We start from the raw sequence: 19,539 nt of genomic DNA on the forward strand, positions 1-19,539 counted from the left end.
CCTGGCAGACACAGGTAAGGCCTCTCAAGTCTTGGCTTGCGTCCATTAAAAGGAAGACTGTGCTGGACAGAGCCGAACTCGACTAAAGAAGCTCTAAAGGACACCCAGAGTGACAACAGAGATTCTTCCATTGACCGAAAGAAACCAACTACCAACTTGCAGAAAAAGCCACATGGCAGAGAGTAGCAGGCACTCCCAAGTCTCAGTCCTTCAACTCTAAGAAACCAAATCCTGCCACACGAACGAACAAACAAACAAACAAACCCAGCGAGCGTGAAAGCCCAGTCGGCCTCATGTGGGGCCGCAGCCCTGCGCAGTAACTTCCTTGCTGTAAGAGCTAACTAAGCAAGACCCAGCCAGGCTGCAGTGGCTGACGCCACCGACCCCCACACTGAGCAGTTTGTGTTCTTTCTAACTGTAATATTCATTTGGATAATTTGTTACAGAGTAGAAACATAATATACTATGCCTTTCAGTTGTTTTTTTTTTTTTTTACTTTACTATTTGTATGAGAATCTTACTAACATTAATTGGAATTTGATTTTCTTTGTTCATCTAAGACATATTCATCCCAGGAAATAAAAAAAAAAAACAAACTCTTTGAATGCAATGCTCTCCTGTCACTCTATTATAACACGGACCTTTTTATAACATACACAATGGAAGCAAATAAGCACAAGGCAATTACATAAAGCTAAATATAAACCTCTCAATAGAGCTGTAATTACAATAGGCCAAGCGTAGCTCTTCAAATTTGAAAGCTATGGTGCAGCCTCGTCTTCCTGGCTAAAGTTCTTAAAGCTTCAACAGGCTTAAAGTCGGTTCCTCCTAAACCTCAGAACAAGATGGAATGAGTGGTGATCTCAAGACCTTATGTCTGCTAAGCATGCTCAGTGTCCCTGAGCTACACCCTCAGCCCGCTGATAAATAGTAAGTGACAAATGCTTACCAGAGTATGGAAAACAGGAAACAGTTTTGTGAATTACCTCCACAATTTTCACCATCCAGCGAGAAAAGCTATAGATTTGTCTGCTCAAAAAGCTCCCTGTGCACAGGATTGAAAGCACATGGTCATACTGAGAAAACAAAAGCAAAAAGCCTTCCCTGTATTTTTTGCTTGACTACCTCCTTGAAATTGGATTTGAATTACTCCAAAATTTCTCTTATTTGCTTACATTCGTGCATAGTTATAACACAGGTAGTTACTGTGCTAGCCAGTCTTAGATCAACTTGACACACAAATTACAATTCTCTGAAAGGAAGGATCTTCATTTGAGAAAATGCCTCCATTAGATCTGGTAGTAAGGTATTTTCTCACTTAGTGGGGGAAGGCCCAGCCCATTGTGGGTGTGCTATCCCTGGGCTGGTGGTCCTTCCAATGATAGTGCCAAAGACAAGAAAGCGGGCTGAGCAAGCCATGAGGAGCAAGGCAGTAAACAGCACCTCTCCACAGCCTCTGCAGCAGCTCCTGCCTCCAGGGTCCTGTTCTGGTTGAGTTTCTGCCCTGACTTCCTTCAGTGACGGACAGTGCTGTGGAACTGTACACTGAGTAAACCCTTCCCTCCTTCTTTGTTTGTCATTGTGTTTCCTCACAGCAATCGTGACTCCAACTAATACAGTTCCCTCACTCTTTTTATGTTCTTATTTCCATTTTATGCATGTGGCGGTTTAAATGAGACTATCTCCTAAGGTCTCATGTGTCCGAGTATTTGGTCCCCCATTGGTGGTGATGTTTGACGATTAGGAGGTGTTGTTATCTTGCTGGAAGAAGTAGTCTCCGCAGGTGAGCTTTAAAAGTTTAAAGTCTCTGCCACCTGCAGTTCACACTCTGTTTCATGCAGTGCTTGTTCCTGGGGCCATTCCTGCCTCTCACTGCCGCACCTTTGCACCAGGAGAGACTCTTACCCATCTGTAACTGAAGTAAACTTGTTTTTCAATAAATCATATTGGTCATGGTGTTTTATTACAGCAACAGAAAAGTCACTCTGACAGTGTCTGAGTGCTCTGCCTTCATATATGTCTGTGGAGAGAGATGCCTGGCACCCACAGAAAAGGATGTCTATAAGAGCCCCTGGAAGTGGTGTTACAGATTGTAATGAGCAGGCATGTAGGTGTAGGGACTCGAACCCCAGCCCTTTAGAAGAGCAGCAAGCATCCTCAACCCCTGGGTTATCTCTAGCCTCCAAGCTAGCACCTTCTTGTGTCTCCTGAGGATATGGCTGCTAAACTACTGTGTGTTTACTACTTCCTGCTTTTACATTATATTATAATGTAAAAAAAAAATTTTTTTTAAAGTCTTACTTTCACATTCTATTGCATGTCCAGTCATACGAAGGTCCTGCTGGTTGTCTTTGGCACTGTCATTGGAAGCTTCCATTGGAGAATCAACAATGCTGGGTACTAACTGCCTGAGGCTTGTGTTTGTCACATCACTTCATATCCTTCATATGGTATAAAGATATCATATCATGATATGATATTGTTTCCTCTAGAAAACAATAAAGTTAAGAAGAAACAAAAGGTAAAACAAAGTAGCTCTGTTACTCACAACTCCACTGTGCTTAATCAAAGCTTTTAAAATAAACGTATGCACCGGAAGTGCTCACTCCCCTGCAAGGAGTTAGAACTGAGAGAGATGAACAGTGTCTGCATTGTCTTCAAGTGCTAGGTGGGAAAGCGGAGAAAAGGGACACCTGAGTACAGTTTACAGTGTCAAGTAATATTTAATAAGTCTCTGAAACTAGGATTTTGTAGAGATGAATGTGGTATTGTAGATTATATAAAAAAAGAGGGATGAAGGGGAAAAAAGATATAATTCCAAAAGAGCAAAAACTATATTTTTACATTGAAGGTCATAAATGTCCTTAGGGCATTTTGGTTAGCTTCAAATCTTATTACTGGTGATATTTGTTTTGATAATTATAATGTAGAAAGGTTTTTCTTCAGTGAACATCTTGTGACTTCTATATTTATCTGAATTTTCATCTCTGTATGTGCTGAGCTACTGTCTGGGTCTGTCTCAGCCAAGTTTATTGACAATTCCAGTTTATTTGCCAACAACTTGAGAAGCGTTCATTTTAAACAAAAGTGCATCCCAGTCCTTAGATGCAATCCTGCCTCAGATTCATAAAGCCAAATCAATAGAATCATCCACCCCTAGGTTAACTCTTATCTTGGAAGAAGCTCATTCCTATTGATTAAACTTGGGTTTTTGCCTTATTATGAAGAACAAAAGAACATAGCTCTCTTGGGAGAGCTATGGAAAGAAAGCCATCCTAAGTGCCCTACTTATGTGCCTTTGTAATGCCAATCTTCTATTTCCAATTTCACTCCACAGTATAAAATGACTGCCTTGATTTACAGAAGAATTATTCTCCTAGATTGGTAAAATATTTTTTCAAATATAAAAATGTGTTAATGCTAAAATTTGATAGTGTTTTTAAACATGTGAGTTTAAGAATAAATTGGAGTAAATAAAATACATTGCACATGAAAAGTAACCACATATTTCTATAAAATCAGTGAATTAAAAAATGGGAAGGATTGCCTATAGGTATCAAAGTCTGTTTATAATGAAGATTAATTTACAAAGCATACTAGAAAGTGTCCTATTGATTCCTTGTGAAATGTTGTTACCCTTTATATTTTTCTAAGACAGCAAAGCAGATAGGTAATATTAGAAATAAAAGAGAATAAAGAAACAAAAATATGTTTTCTACAGAAGGAATTCTGTCTGAAGACTATTTTACCAATTCTTGGCTTAGATTTTTTTTTTCTTTTTAGTGGTGCTTAATTTTTCATATTATTTCTTTTGTTTGTTTGTTTGTTTTTGATTTTGATTTTTGAAACAAGCTTTCTCTGTGTATCTCTGGCTGTAGTCCAGGCTGGCCTCAAATTCACAGAAATCTGCTGGCATCTGCCTGCCTAGGATTAAAAGCATGTGCCATTACACCCTGGTACAACCTCCACTTCTTTTCTCTCTGACTCATTCCCTAAGCCCCCATTCTGTTCTCCCCCAACTGCATGCTCTTCTTTTAAAGTCCACTAAGTCTACGTAGTGCTTCCAATATATTCATATGTACCGGTTACTGGAGCATGGTTTTATTCAATGACATACCAACTGGTAAATTGCTCATGCTCTGGTAAATAATCCCTCACTCATATTCCTATAAGCAATCCAAATTAAACTTATTGGATCATAAAAAAAAATAGACATGAAGTTGGGAGTGGTGGCCCATGCGTTTAATCTCAACACTTGAGAGGCTGGCCTGTTCTACGAAGTGAGTTCCAGGACAACCAGGGATATACAACAAACAAATAGACAGACATAGAAGTCATAGATGTAGGACTAGTTGGGCAAAGGAAAGAAGTCAATGATTCACAGGGCACAAAAGAGAGTAACAGAGAAAAGTGATCAGAATACATTATATATATGTATGATAATGTCAGTGAAACCTGTTAATATATAACTAATATAAAATAATAAATAATAATGTCTACTGTTCTGTCAATGTCTACTGTTCTGTCAATGTCCACTGTTCTCTAAAAGAAAATATTTCTATCAGTGTAAACAGTGATACTTAATCCATTTAAGAGTCTATAGCAAATGTCTTTAATGAGATACTTTATAAACAGCAGACATGAGTTCAAATTCCCAGCAACCACACATTGGCTCATAACCATCTGTGATGGGATCTGATGCCCTCTCTTCTGGTGTGTCTGAGGACAGCTATATATACTCATCTACATAAAATAAATAATTCTTTTAAAAAAATCAAACAAACAAATATAAACAGCAGACATTAATGTCTAACTGTGCTGGAGGATAGGAAACATACAACCAAGGAGTGGGTAGATATGGTTATCTGTTAAGGGCCAGGCTCCTCATTTGTAGTGAATTTTGAAGTGGCACACATATTCAAGTCATAACAAATACCTCTAGATGTCAGTGCTTCGTTCGGATTGTGCTGAGGTGCTCCAGACTGACACCCCTACCGCTTTCACTGTCGGTGCAAATGTCAACCCATTTAAAGGGCAAATAATGTGGCAACTTTTTATGAAAATGATTTTCATCTCAGCTCCTTAGAAAGTTCCAGAGGGCCTTCCAATGTTATATTGTCTTTTTGAGAACTGTTGACAGAGCATGTGGATGCTGGGAAGTATAAGGAATTGCTGTGTTTTAATTCTCAACCCTGGCAGAAAAAGACGAAGAGATCACTGAACAACAACCTCTTCATTCTGACTTTTCATTCACAAATCCTGACCTTAAAAAGCATCACTATAATAAATAGGAATCAAAGTTCAGGTCTGGGTAAAACAGATTAGAAGAGGAAAACAAATGAAGGTGGGCCTGGGAGGGAAAGGGGACAGGGTGGGGAGAGAGGAACATGATCTGGTATTGGGGGAGGGAAAAGGACTGAAGCCCTGAGGGACAGCAGAAAGAATGGAAACAGGCAACCTCAGGAGGTAGGTTAGGGGCACCCTCCAGAATGCACCAGAGCCCAAGGAGGTGAGAGACTCTCAGGACCCAAAGGGAGGGACCTTAGATGAAATGCCTGACAGTAGGGAGAGGGAACTTGTAGAGCCCACCTCCAGCAGGAAGGCAGGGCATCAAATGAGACTGAGGTTGCCACCCCACAGTCAAAACTCTGACCCATATGTGTTCCTGTCTGAAAGAACTGCAGGGATAAACACGGAGAAGAATCTGAGGAAAAGAAGATCCAACGACGTGTTCAAAGTGGGATCCAGCTCAAGGGGAGGCCCCAAAGACTGACACTATTACTGAGGCTATGGAGCGCTCACAAAAAAGGAGCTATCATGACTGCCCTCGGAAAGACCAAACAAGCAGCTGAAAGAGTCAGACACAGATATCTGCACCCAAGAAATGAACAGAAGCTGCTCCCATGTGGTTGAATTAGGCAAAAGCTGGAAGAAACTAAGGAGGAGAGCGACCCTGTTCCTAGGAGGACCAGCAGTCTCAACTAACCTGGACCCTGAGATCTCTCAGATACTGAGCCACCAACCAGGCAGCATATACCAGCTGATATGAGCCCCCCATATACAACAGAGGGCTGCCTGGCCTGGGTTCAGTCAGAGAAGAAACAGTTAACCCTCAAGAGACTGGAGACCCCAGGGAGTTTAGAAGGTCTGGTGGGGGTGTGAGGTGAATAGGGACATCCTTGTGGAGACAGGAAGCACAGGGAGGAGGTACGGGATGTGGAACAGTCGGAAGGTGGACCAAGAGAGGAATGAAATCTGGAGTGTAAAAAAAAGAAAAGAAAGAGAAAGGAAGGAAGGAAGGAAGGAAGGAAGGAAGGAAGGAAGGAAGGAAGGAAGGAAGGAAGGAAGGAAGGAAAGAAGGAAGGAAGGAAGAAAAAGAATAATGATAATAAAAAAAATAAAACCATGAAAAAAAATCATATAACAAGTGTGCCCATTCTGGATTGAGAACCCTGGAAGACCACCAAGGAGCCAATTCCAACGCAATCAGACTAGAACCTTTTTATTCAAACTTGCGCTTGGGCTCACCGCCAGTGGCTAATAAAGCAGGATATGAAGATGAAGCTCGCAGCGCACTTTCAAGTAAGTATTTATAGAGGCAAGCAAACGAGCAGGGGAGTGTCTAGCCTGTCACACATCTGACTGGGGGGCTATTATGGAACCGAAAACTAGCACTTGGTGTGCAGGCTTGTTGGGGAGTAACCTGGAAACTAGTCTTAGGTGCAGGCTTGTTGGTTAACTCGAACTCAACCTTAGGTCACGTTCTCTAGGATGGAGCCTGAGTCCAAGATGGACTCTGGTCTCTCCTAAGAAGCTAAGTTACAAGTTGGACATGGTGACACAACCTATAATCCCAGCACTCAGGAGACTGAGGGAAGACAAGCAGCACGTGCTCAAGATCATTCTGAATTTCACAGTAACCTCTTATCTCAAAAGAAAGAGAGGGAGAGGGAGAGAGGGAAGAGGGGGTAAGGAAGAGGAGGAGGAAGAGGAAGAGGAGAAGGAGGAGGAATAACGAGAAAGAGAAAAGAAAGAAATAGCAAGATGGTGTTCTAGAATAGTAAATACAGCAACAGCAAGGAAACATCAACATATCAACCATTTTCAAAACTATTAGAAACATCAGCACACTTTAGCCTTAGGACACTAAGGAAGAGACCGACAAGAATATAATTTCTCTGGTCCAAGGAGAAGGAAGAGAAGCACCCCCATTAGACAGGAAGAGGGTTTCTGAGTTTTCACTTTTCTAAGTGCTTTTTAATTTATTTTTTAACTACGAATTTCTTTTTCGATCCATCTGTTAGTGGACACCGAGGCTGAGTGCACCTCTGCAAACAGTGCTACCATAGCCTAAGTGCACAGCTATCGCTGCACACAGATCCTTTGCATGTGTGCCAGAGTTGCAGAGCTGGACCATACGATGGTTCTGTTTTCAGTTTTTGGAGGCACCCTCACTTTGATTTCCATGCTGACCAAAATAATGTTCATTCCTACCAGCAGGGCTTCCATCTTTCCTAGCACTTTCGTATCAGTCTTTGTATATTTTTGGTCGTGAGCCCAGCCTTTAGTGGCTGAGCCATCTCTCCAGCCCATTATGAGTCCTCTTAATGATAAGATAAATAGGAATCTTAATGCAGTTTCTCATTTTCCTTGTGGCTAAGAATGTTGGACATGATTTTGTGTGCTTATTCACTGTTTACACTTCATCTCTTAAGAAATGTCTCTTCGTTTTATTAGACCCCATGTGGATTAAATCATTTTATGTGCTCATGTGTGTGTGTGTCAGTTTCTCTCATACCTATATGTGAGCTCTAAGAATCAAATGCAGATCAGAAACAAGTACAAGTGCCTTTACCTGCATTTTATCCCCCAAACCCACAACATTGTGTTTTACCTCCATATCTATGCTGTGGCATACATATTGTCTCCCCATACACACACACACACACACACACACACACACACACAAGCAAGCACATACATATATATGCACGCCAACAAATACTATAATGATGTTGGGGGTTGGTCTAGAACTGTAATACTTGCCACCAAGATCCAGTTGCCCCAAATGAGTAGATCCTCGTGTACACCAAGCAATGCTATGTAAACTTTGGTTTCCAATGTAAAGCTATTGGTTAAGTAAAAGTGGCAGCAGCCAATTACTGGGGAGAATAGAGGTGAGCAGGTTGTCAGTTACCAGGCTGGAGATTGCAGATAGGAACCACAAGGAAAGAGAGGAGAGAGAGAGAGAGAGAGAGAGAGAGAGAGAGAGAGAGAGAGAGAGAGAGAGAGAGAGAGAGAGAGAGAGAGAGAGAGAGAGAGAAGAAGAAGAAGAAGAAGAAGAAGAAGAAGAAGAAGAAGAAGAAGAAGAAGAAGAAGAAGAAGAAGAAGAAGAAGAAGAAGAAGAGAAGAAGAAGGAGAAGAAGAAGAAGAGAAGAACAGGAGGTCTCCATTAGATGTGATAGACCAGGAGCACATGGCCAAGAGAAATGCCCTCTGAGGATGGAACAGAAATAATCTGAGCAAGACTCAAACAGCAAGGACTGAGGGACAGCTGGAAAGTAGACAGTCTAGTGGATAGAAAAATAGATTAGGGGTAATCCTCCAGTAATTGTGCTAAGCTGATTAAATAAATCCATAGGATTCTGCCTCCATTACTGTGGGGCTGGTGGGTCATATTAATAACTAATAGAGTTCATTAAAAACATTTGCACAACAATAATTAACTAATTAAGAAAGGAGTTGGAGATGTAACTTCGTTTCTAAAATGCTTGCTTAGCACGCATTAAGCCTTGAGTTCAATCCCCAGCACTGAACAAATTGGACACATTATTGGCAAGTAGAAGCAGGATATCAAAGTTCAAGGTCATTTCTGGCTACACAGCCAATGTAAGGCCAGCAGGACTACATAAATATGTATAAATAAATAAAAGTTAAAAGTTTCATTAGCACAAATAAAAGCATACTCCCAGAAAGAAACTCCATAAATACTAGATGAAATTAAGACCAACCACCAGGGAGCTCTGTGTTCCTGGATGCCTTAAACTCCTTGGCTTTGAAGCAAGAAATGGGTCTTGCCTCTTCTGTCTAACAAATGCTTCTGCACAATGAATGTAAATGGCAGTTTTCTTCTTGAATAATAAATATACTCACAAGTAAAACTTCAAAACTAAGTATTTTATAAGCTCATATTAGGAGAAACATTCAAGCAACTGGAATGGCTGGAGCAGTTCAAGCAAGGCTATCAGAACATGCTCTGAAAACCACTTTTCAGATTACAGCAATTTAATTTTTTCCCTATTTAGTTGTCACAAGTGTATGCTGGTTTTCAGCTTTGACACATGACATTGATATGTGAATTATACACTCTATTCACATATAAATGTTAGGGGAAAACCTTCCTGGTTTTATTGTGTTTGATGGCTCTGTTTCATTTCTATAGGAAATAACTTGATTGATACTATAAAATGTGTTTTGAGTTTATCTTCTTTGACATGAAGGCTTTTCAGATCTATGTGTCCTACCTTGCCTCAGAGTGTGAAAAGATAAACATATATATTAGAATTCTCACCTGAAGAACTTCGGATGGCAGAGAAACATCTTAAAAAATGCTCAACTTCATTAGTCATCAGGGAAATGCAAATCAAAACAACCCTGAGATTTCACCTTACACCAGTCAGAATAGCTAAGATTAAAAATTCAGGAGACAGCAGGTGTTGGCGAGGATGTGGAGAAAGAGGAACACTCCTCCACTGCTGGTGGGGTTGCAAATTGGTACAACCACTCTGGAAAGCAGTCTGGCGGTTCCTCAGAAAACTGGGCATGTCACTTCCAAAAGATCCTGCTATACCACTCCTGGGCATATACCCAGAGGATTCCCCAGCATGTAATAAGGATATATGCTCCACTATGTTCATAGAAGCCCGATTTATAATAGCCAGAAGCTGGAAAGAACCCAGGTATCCCTCAACAGAAGAATGGATGCAAAAAATGTGGTATATATACACAATGGAGTACTATTCAGCCATTAGAAACAATGAATTCATGAAATTCTTAGGCAAATGGATGGAGCTGGAGAACATCATACTAAGTGAGGTAACCCAGTCTCAAAATATCAATCATGTTATGCACTCACTAATAAGTGGATATTAGCCTGGAAAACTGGAATACCCAAAAACGTAATCCACACATCAAATGAGGTACAAGAAGAACGGAAGAGTGGCCTCTGGTTCTAGAAAGACTCAGTGTAGCAATATAAGGCAAAACCAGAACAGGGAAGTGGGAAGGGGTGGGTGGGAGAACAGGGGGAGGGAAGGGGGCTTATGTGACTTTCGGGGAGTAGGGGGCCAGAAGGGGGGAAATCATTTGAAATGTAAATAAAAAAAATATATCAAATAAAAAAAGGGAAAAAAAGAATATCCTTTACATTTTGGAGTCTCACATTTGACATTTGAATTAAATATACCACGACTCTTCTTCCAATTTATTTGTAAATTTGTTATAGTTAGAAAGCAACTTTAGCAAAGTCCAATAAACTGGTTTAATAGGCCATCAATTTTCTATAATAAATAGAAAAACGATTCACATAGTTAGGTCTGGCGTTCACATGATACTGATACTCAATACTCACTACTGAACCAACCAGCTTCTTCCTTCACCTATCTGTAGGCCTCAGTGAAGAAAAGAAAATTCTATTCCTCTAATAAAAGTTAGGTAATATATTCCCTTAAAAAAATAAAAACTCCTTTATCCAGAAAACACAAAATATTTAATATAATAAATATACATTTTTTACATTTTCCTTATATTTATTTTGTTAAGTATGTGAGTGTAGAGATCAGAGGACAAGTGGGAGTCAGTTCTCTCCTTCCAGCATTTAGGTTCCCTTGAACTGAGATCATCAGGCTAGGTGAAGCTCCTTTACCCAAGGAGCCATTTTGCCACCCTATTTGACATGATTTTTTTTTTACCATCACTAGAAAGTAGTTGAACAGGACACAAAAGATAGATGATGTGAAGATTAATCAAGGCAAGAAAGACTGAGTAGAAAGTGTATTTGCCCTGCCCCCACTCTGCCCCTTATACCCCACTAAGAAAGGACAGAAAACATAACAGGAAAGGGAGAGGTGAGAGGGAGATAAGGGGAGAGAGAGAAAGGTATTTTATGTCCTAGGCTCTAATCTCTTGTGGTCAGTTCTGTTTCTGTCTATCTGTTTTAAATTCATTTATTGTATGTAAACCAATAAATCTAGCCTGTACTCAAGAGAAAGGGAGTTTGTAGGCATCAATGAATGTAATGACATGTTTTATTATAATGCATCCTTCTGAAGGGGCCCCTGCAGGTGTCCCAGCAGTCTGGGAAATGATCCTTGAAGAGGTGAGAACGAAAATCCATTCAACCTGACTTATTCTGACAGGCTTGGTTGAGGTCCAGGAGTCACCTCACAAACTACATGACCACTGATCTCAGTCAGACAGGGATAGTTTATTGAGCATATGCCCCAGGGCTGATCCATCAGCGTTGCAGTCCAGACTCAGGAGCTGAACTGCAGCCTTGAGTCAAGATCCAATAGGACTTTCTAAGCCTGAGATCTACAAACATCTGTGCCAAGTTGTTCTACCAATTAGGATTTAGGAATAAGGGATTTCCTTAGGAACACGTCTTTGTTGTGTGCTTATCCTGCTCCCATTGGTTGGGATATTCAACTGTGGCAGGGGACTTGCCTTGTCTAACATCCATGTCTTAACCTGCCAACCAGGATGTCAGTTATCCACATGCATGGCTCTTCCTGCTAAGAGGACATTAATTCCCAGGGAGGTCTTGGGAACTTAAGCTTTACTCGACCCTACTCAAAATGGAAGGCTTATTTTAAATAGGTGCAGGTGTCTCTCTTATGCTGGGGTCCATGCCAGGGGCAGCTTATAAAGGCAAATACCACAAAAGGTCATACATAGGTGCAGGAAGTGCTGCCTGGCCATTGGTTCAGGTCCAAGCTTGTCGTGGCTAAACATGCAAAGCAGTTCTAACTGACCTGTGCTGTGATTAGTTTCTAAGAACACCAAGCACAGAACATCCTAGTAACAGCAGTAACAGCATATGAGAAAGTTTCTTTATGACACTAGTAATGGAACAAAATGGCAGGCTAGCCAAGTAACAGTAACCTAGGCCTTAATATTTTACCTAGGCCTTAACATCTGGATCAAACTTCTAGAGCAGCAGTTCTCAACCTGACCCTTTGGGGGTCAAGTAAAAGATATCCTACAGGTCAGATATTTGCACTACAATTCATAGCAAAGTTACAGTTATGAAGTAGCAACAAAATTATTTTGTGGTTGGGGTGGGTCACCAAACATAAGGAACTGTATTAAACGGTCACAGCACTGGGGAAGTTGAGAACCACTGTTCTAGAGAATCTGATGCCAGACAATTTATTGCCAGCATATTTAAACACCATATAATTTGGAAAAACTTTCTAGTGTAACATAATCCCTGGTGTACTAGGTGATAATTATATCAAAACTTAACAAATACATGTCATTTCTTCTAAGAAGATAGGTTCTTGAGATAGGCTACCTGTACTAGCTTAAGGGCCTAAGGAAGAATGTTTCCTGGTCTTGGTCATACAGATAGGTTACTTGGGCTATGAGCCATCTCTGGGCCTGGTTGGAGGAACCTGGGGGAGCCCTTAGCTTACACATAATGTAAGAATCATTTAGGTTATTAGGTATCTCTAGTCCTGGTTGGGGGATCTTGATAGGGCCTGGTCCAACAGATATCGCAGATCACCGAGCCATTAATCACTTCCAGTTCCCAGCCTTCTGGAAAAACATATTATATGCCCTTCCCTTTGAAAGGACAATCCTGAGTATTTGTCATTCTCAGATTCCCTGAAGGTCTGTGCACACAAGGACCTTCATGCTCCCAGCATCCTTCCATGTTCAATACCCTGAATATTACTGTTACTCGGGAGTCCTACCTTGGCTCTCTCATTTCATATTCACCCTCCTGTGTGAGTGATCTCAGTACCCCCAGGAGTTCTATTGACACCTATATAATGGATGGATCTAAAATTAATTGTTACCCTAGCCTCTCTCTGTGAGCTCATATTTAAATTCTCAACTGTCTATCATTCATCTCTACCAGGAAGCCATCACAGCCTGTCCAAAACTAATTTCTTATTTCCCTTTCGCAGTGCCTCCGTAGCCCTTCTCACCCTAAATCTTCAGCCCTGTTATCCAAACACAAACTGCTTCTCAATTCTTACCTGTCCTTCTTGCCTCTCATATCCTGTGGTATGGATTTATTCTGATTATTTATATGTCCGAGATAACTCAATTGCACCTCTTATGTCAGTCAGTACTGTCTGAACCCACTGTCGTTCAGCTCCTACTCTACAGCAGCAACATAAAAATTGATCTCTCTGTCTACGCTCTCACCAGTCTCATTTGTCTTCTGTCAGGTTTATCTTGGTTAAAATATGGATCTAAGCTCATAGATCTCTATAAAAGCCTTGAATGGCTCGCTAATAAGTTCATTTTAAAGCGCAAGCTCTTTAAGGTCATATATAAGACTCAAAACAAAAAAAAAATCTATCCTAATGTGTTTTAGCTGCATCTGCAATCACTGTCTCAACACTCTGTTAGCAAGCCACTGTCATTACCTGAAATCGCCATGCACTTTGCATACGTGTTGCACATGTTTCTCCCTCTGCCTGAAGATCCAACACTCTCTGCTTAGGAAACTCGTTTCCGGTTTGAACAGTCCCTTTTCAGAAGAGCTAATTTCCCTAGGTGAAAAGTCACTTTACTTCTTGTCCCCCCCACCCCCCAATATTGTTCATACACTGATGGTATTTGTCTGACACCTTTATGGAGTGAATGCTTTTAAGAGTGTTTCAATTTGGTCCTACGTAGAGAGCAGCAGAGGGAGTGAATCCCCCATGGCCATCTTCACTACCTGCTGGGGCCAAAAAGCATCACTAGGTACTGTATTGTCCTGAACTTAAGATCTCTGGGGGTGTAAACCGCCAGGGGTCTGCCTGCACCCAGGACCTGAGCACATAGGCAGTTCGTCTGCCAGCCAGTGGTGGGGCCTGTGTCCTACATAGAGAGCAGCAGAGGGAGTGACTCCCCACGGCCATCTTCGCTGCCTGCAGGGGCAGAAAAGCATCACTAGGTACTGAATTATATACAAAGAATTCAAGAAGGTAGAACCCAGAGAACCAAATAACCCCATTAAAAAGTGGGGTACAGAACTAAACAAGGAATTTTCACATGAAGAACTTCAGATGGCTGAGAAGCACCTTAAGAAATGTTCAAAATCATTAATAATTAGGGAAATGCAAATCAAAACAACCCTGAGATTTCACCTCACACCAGTCAGAATGGCTACGGTCAAAAAATTAGGAGACAGCTGGTGTTGGCGAGGATGTGGAGAAAAAGGAACACTCCTCCACTGCTGGTGGGATTGCAAGATGGTGATTTGGAAATCAGTCTGGCAGTTCCTCAGAAATCTGGGCATGACACTTCCGGAGGACCCTGCTATACCACTCCTGGGCATATACCCAGAGGATTCCCCGGCATGCAATAAGGACACATGCTCCACTATGTTCATAGCAGCCCTATATAGTAGCCAGAAGCTAGAAAGAATCCAGGTGTCCTTCAACGGAGGAATGAATACAAAAAATGTGGTATGTTTACACAATGGAGTACTATTCAGCCATTAGAAACAACGAATTCATGAAATTCTTAGACAAACGGATGGAGCTGGAGAACATCATACTAAGTGAGGTAACCCAGTCTGAAAAGATCAATCATGGTATGTACCCACTGATAAGTGGATATTAGCCTAGAAACTTTGAATACCCAGGACATAATCCACAAATTAAATGATGTCCAAGAACGGAGGAGTGACCCCAGGAGGAGTTTCCCCTGAGTTCTGGAAAGACTCAGTGCAGCAGTATAGGGGAATACCAGAACAGGGAAGTGGGAAGGAGTAGATGGGGGAAGAGGGGGAGGGAAGAGGACTTATGGGACTTTCGGGGAGTGGGGAGCCAGAAAAGGGGAAATCATTTGAAATGTAAATAAAGAATATTCAAATAAAAATTAAAAAAATAAAATAAAAATTAAAAAAAGAGTGTTTCAATTTAAAATTTTCTATCTTAGCATTCGCGTAAGATGAAAAACAGGGGTGAAGATATGGCTAGTTAGGAGCCCATGTTCCTTTTTCAGAAGACCAGAGTGTAGTTCCAGTACTCATGTAGGGCAGTTCACATCTACCTGTAGGTCTAGCCAAGTGGCACAAAGCCCTCCTCTCACTGCAGGTGCGCACACACACACACACACACACACACACACTCACACACATTTAAAACAGCATATGAATACATTTATCAGGCCACATTTTCCATTTTTCTTTAAAGATGTATTTATTTTATGTATATGAGTGCACTGGTATGTCTGAAGACACACCAGAAGAGAGCATCATATCACATTACAGATGGTTGGGGCTGGAGAGATGGCTCAGTGGGTAAGAGCACTGACTGTTCTTCCAAAGGTCATGAGTTCAAATCCCAGCACCCACATGGTGGCTCACAACCATCATCCATAAAGAGATCTGATGCCCACATTACAGATGTTTGTGAGCCATCATGTGGTAGCTTGGAACTGAACTCAGGACCTTGCAAAGAGCAGTCAAGGCTCTTAACCAGTGAGCCTTCTCTCCAGACTCCAGTTTCTACATTTTAACAGGTAAAATGCACGTGCCACTTAGACCACTGGTCCATTTTTCTTTTCAATCTTCTGATTTAAGGGTGCAGTGAGACAACCAGTATCATTATGGGGATTAAGTATCATTCAAACCTAGAACTTACAAGCAAATAATTTAGCAACATTAATACCTGTTATATATTGACCATTCTCATTTTCCACAATCCCTCACACACTGCTACAAATCTACATCCCATAATAATATCATGAAAACTGGAGAAAAGGAGCCAACAAACGTGTGCATTAGCATGGAGACTTCATTCTGAAAAGCTTCCTCCATTTCAGTATTTTGTTGTGACAATTCCACAACACATGATTATGGGGAAATTCTTCAGTAAGGTCTGGGTGCTCATGCAATCTTGGCTTTTATTAAATTCATCTCCCATAACAAAACTAAATATAAAATTAAATATATTACTAGAGAGCAAGTGAGGAAGGAATTCTCAGCCCTGTTCATTTTTGATGTTTTGTATGTGAGCCTGGCTTTTAACAACTGAACCATCTCTCTCGCCCAGCATCGTTCATTTTGTTGTTGTTTCTTTGGTTTGGTTTGGTTTGGTTTGGTTTGGTTTGGTTTGGTTTGGTTTGGTTTGGTTTGGTTTGGTTTGATTTTTTGTAGGTGTTGTTGTTTTAAGACAGGGTACTTCTATATAGCACTGGTTCTCCTGGAGCTCACTATGTAGACCAGGGTGGCCTTGAACTCACAGATCCTCCTGCCACTGTGTCCCAAAGACTGGGATGAGAGTCAGTTGCCACCACATCAGGCAACAACATTCATGTTTATAAACACACTTATGGAGCTCTACGAGACAAGGTGCAGTAGGTACTACCAGTCATCAAGGTCTTACTTACCGTAGTCTAACTTGCTGCTCTCACCATATGATCTTCCATATGAACTCTTCCTTGTTAAAAAAAACCCTGACTCATGCTTATAGATACCTGATTTGTGTAATTAATCATGGTTTTGTGGAAAAATAAGAACAAAATATAATCACCAATCCTACGCCATTTATAAACTCCATAAAAATCCTTATAGGGTTTAGATTTAGCTTCTAAGGCAGTAACTGTATTGAAAAATAGTAATGCCTGCTAGAGGTAAGACTGTCACTACTGTAACTATAGAATGATCATCAATGTAATATAAAAATCTTAAGTTTATGGGGAAAATAAAACTGTGATAAAACCATTCCTACCTAGTTAGAAAGAAAACATTTGGGCTGGTGAGATGGCTCTGACTGCTCTCCAGAGGTCATGAGTTCAAATCCCAACAACCACATGGTGGCTCATAGCCATCCTTAATGAGAAACAAATAAAAAGCCTATGGGCCGGAGTGAGTGGGGGCTGGAGCCAGTAGGGCCAGAGCAAGAGGGAGAAGGGAAGGAGGGGAAAAGAGAAAGAAAAGATTTAAGTAAGAGGGTCACACCATCAAAGCTGTTTCAGAGGACTCACTTTGAGAGTAATACTGGGTGAAGAAATTGGAACACGATAAAGAAAGTAAGAGCCCCCTCAAAATAGTCCAAGGAAAAGATGTAGCCCTGAAATAAGATCGTGAGATTGAAGGCAGAGGTCTGAGTTATACAGAAGAGGAGAACAATGTGCCTCACGAGACGCCACTTGTTCACCATTTGGGAAGCCTCCAATTCTACCCAGAACTGAGGGAGGAGGGGTGTGGCTATGATTTGACTAAATTTGGAGGTTGAAAAAAAAAATAGTCCATTAACACTTCTAGTTATGGCACCTCAATGGAATAGAGACTTTTTTCTTTACTTTTCTTTCTTTGTACGATCATGTATGTAAGACCTTGAAAAAGCTCTACGCATGAGACATGGTAGTACATGAAGGTGGAAAATAGGAAAAGCTGGCCTCAGATGAGGAGTATCAATTGAAGTGACAGAAGCTGAAAACCATTCACTCCTGTGCTAGGGAAAGTGCAGCTCCTAGCACTAACTACAAGAGGACATGGGAACACATCAGAAAGCTATTACTAGGGAACGGACATGATTGATGGGGATCATGAAAAATGGTTTAGGCTTCAGTGAAGCAAAAAAATATTTGGAAACTGTACATCTCGATTTCTTGACAAATGCCATAATAGCTCTTATAATGGTAGCAAGAAGTATTTCAAATAGAAACAGATAAATTATCCACTTAAGAAAATGTTATGTCAGTGTAGGTTGCGGTGAAGGGTTACAGTACAGAAATTCAAACTGACAGGTTAAAAGAGATTTTACATGCTCTACTGGCAAGTCTTTTGTCATAGTTTATTTTGGAGGGGAAAATGTCTTGAAGGAGACTGTCTGAATGTCAGAGGATTTGAAGCATTAAATATTTAAATAAAAACACTTCAAATAGGTACCATCTCAACTCAGGAGATGAGTCAGCAATTTACATGGTCAGTTAAGTTAGTCTTATTTTTATCAAAAGAATTAGAATAAAATAGCTTCTGCTCACCACAATAGCAATATCTACACTCTAGTCCTAACCCTTACCAGAGTATTACTTTGCTAGGGTTTCCATAATAGAGTACTAGAGTTCTGGTACTTAAACAAGATGGAGGCTATATGCACAGAGTAAGGTACTATGTAACCCAAGCTGGCCTTGAACTCAGTGAGGCCAAAGACGACCATAAACTGCTGACTCTTCTCTCTTTCTTCCCAGGTGCTGAGATCACTGGCTTGTACTACCATGCTTGGTTTGTATGATACTGAAAGTTAAACTCACAGCTTTGGCTTGCTTGCCTCTCCTGTCCCTGTGTTTGCTTCCTTCTACGGCCTCTTCTTGACCCAGAGAGCCACCTTCCAGCTATGTCTTCATGTGGTCTTTCTTGCTTCTGTGCACAACACAGATTCTCTCTTATACCAGAGCTCATAACACAAATCTGCAATTCCAGCTTTTTGGGAGGCTCATTGGGAGGACAGCAAATTCAAAGCCAGCTCAGGCTAGAAGTTCAAGACCAATGTAAACAACTTAAGGAAACCCTGTCCTGAAAAAATGTTAAACTCAATTATTCCTTTTTTATAAGGACTCCATTCAGATTGGATTAGGGTCTGCACCGAAAGTCTCATTTTAACTTATTTCCTTTTTATGCCCTTGTCTCCAAATGTAGTTACATTCTGAAGTAGTAGAGGTTGTGAGTTTTGGAAACACAATTCAGTTAGCATTAGCATGAGATAGGTTTAGATAGAAGCCAAGAAAAACAAGAGATAATATTCTTCAGATTTAACTGTGAGATTCTAGATTGTTTACAACTTTCCCATATTTATGATTACCATAAAAATCCTTCATTTAATTAATTAGAGGCATTTAATTAGAGACATTAAATGAATCACTAAAAAGGAGGAAATTAAAATTACTACATTCTAGTATTATAGGAAGTCTTAATCAACTTCGGAAGAATAAATAATACAGAAGAGTAAACTGTCACAGAGTCCCACAAAGGTCCCTGTTAGGTTAGGTGACACTCCTGGGGGAGTGGACCCATAAAGAGTGAAGGGAAGTCAGGTCACTGGGGAAAGCCCTTGAAAGGAATGTTGGGTGCCCTGCCCCTAAGTGTCTCTCTTTGCTTCAGTTGCCACCAGATGAACAAGCCTCCTCCACTGTCCACTCCCCCATGGTGGCATTAGGGTTGTGCCACCACCTGCCCAAAGTAGCAGTTGTCTCCTTATGAATTTGTTGAAAAACTAGTAACTCTCTTCTCTGGAAGGATGATTCTTCTGCTAATCAATGTAGATAAAACAGTAACCATGCAAAAGAACAGCCTTTCATTGTGTA

Source organism: Apodemus sylvaticus, chromosome 5, assembly GCF_947179515.1.
Source record: "Apodemus sylvaticus chromosome 5, mApoSyl1.1, whole genome shotgun sequence".
NCBI classification, from domain to species: domain Eukaryota; kingdom Metazoa; phylum Chordata; class Mammalia; order Rodentia; family Muridae; genus Apodemus; species Apodemus sylvaticus.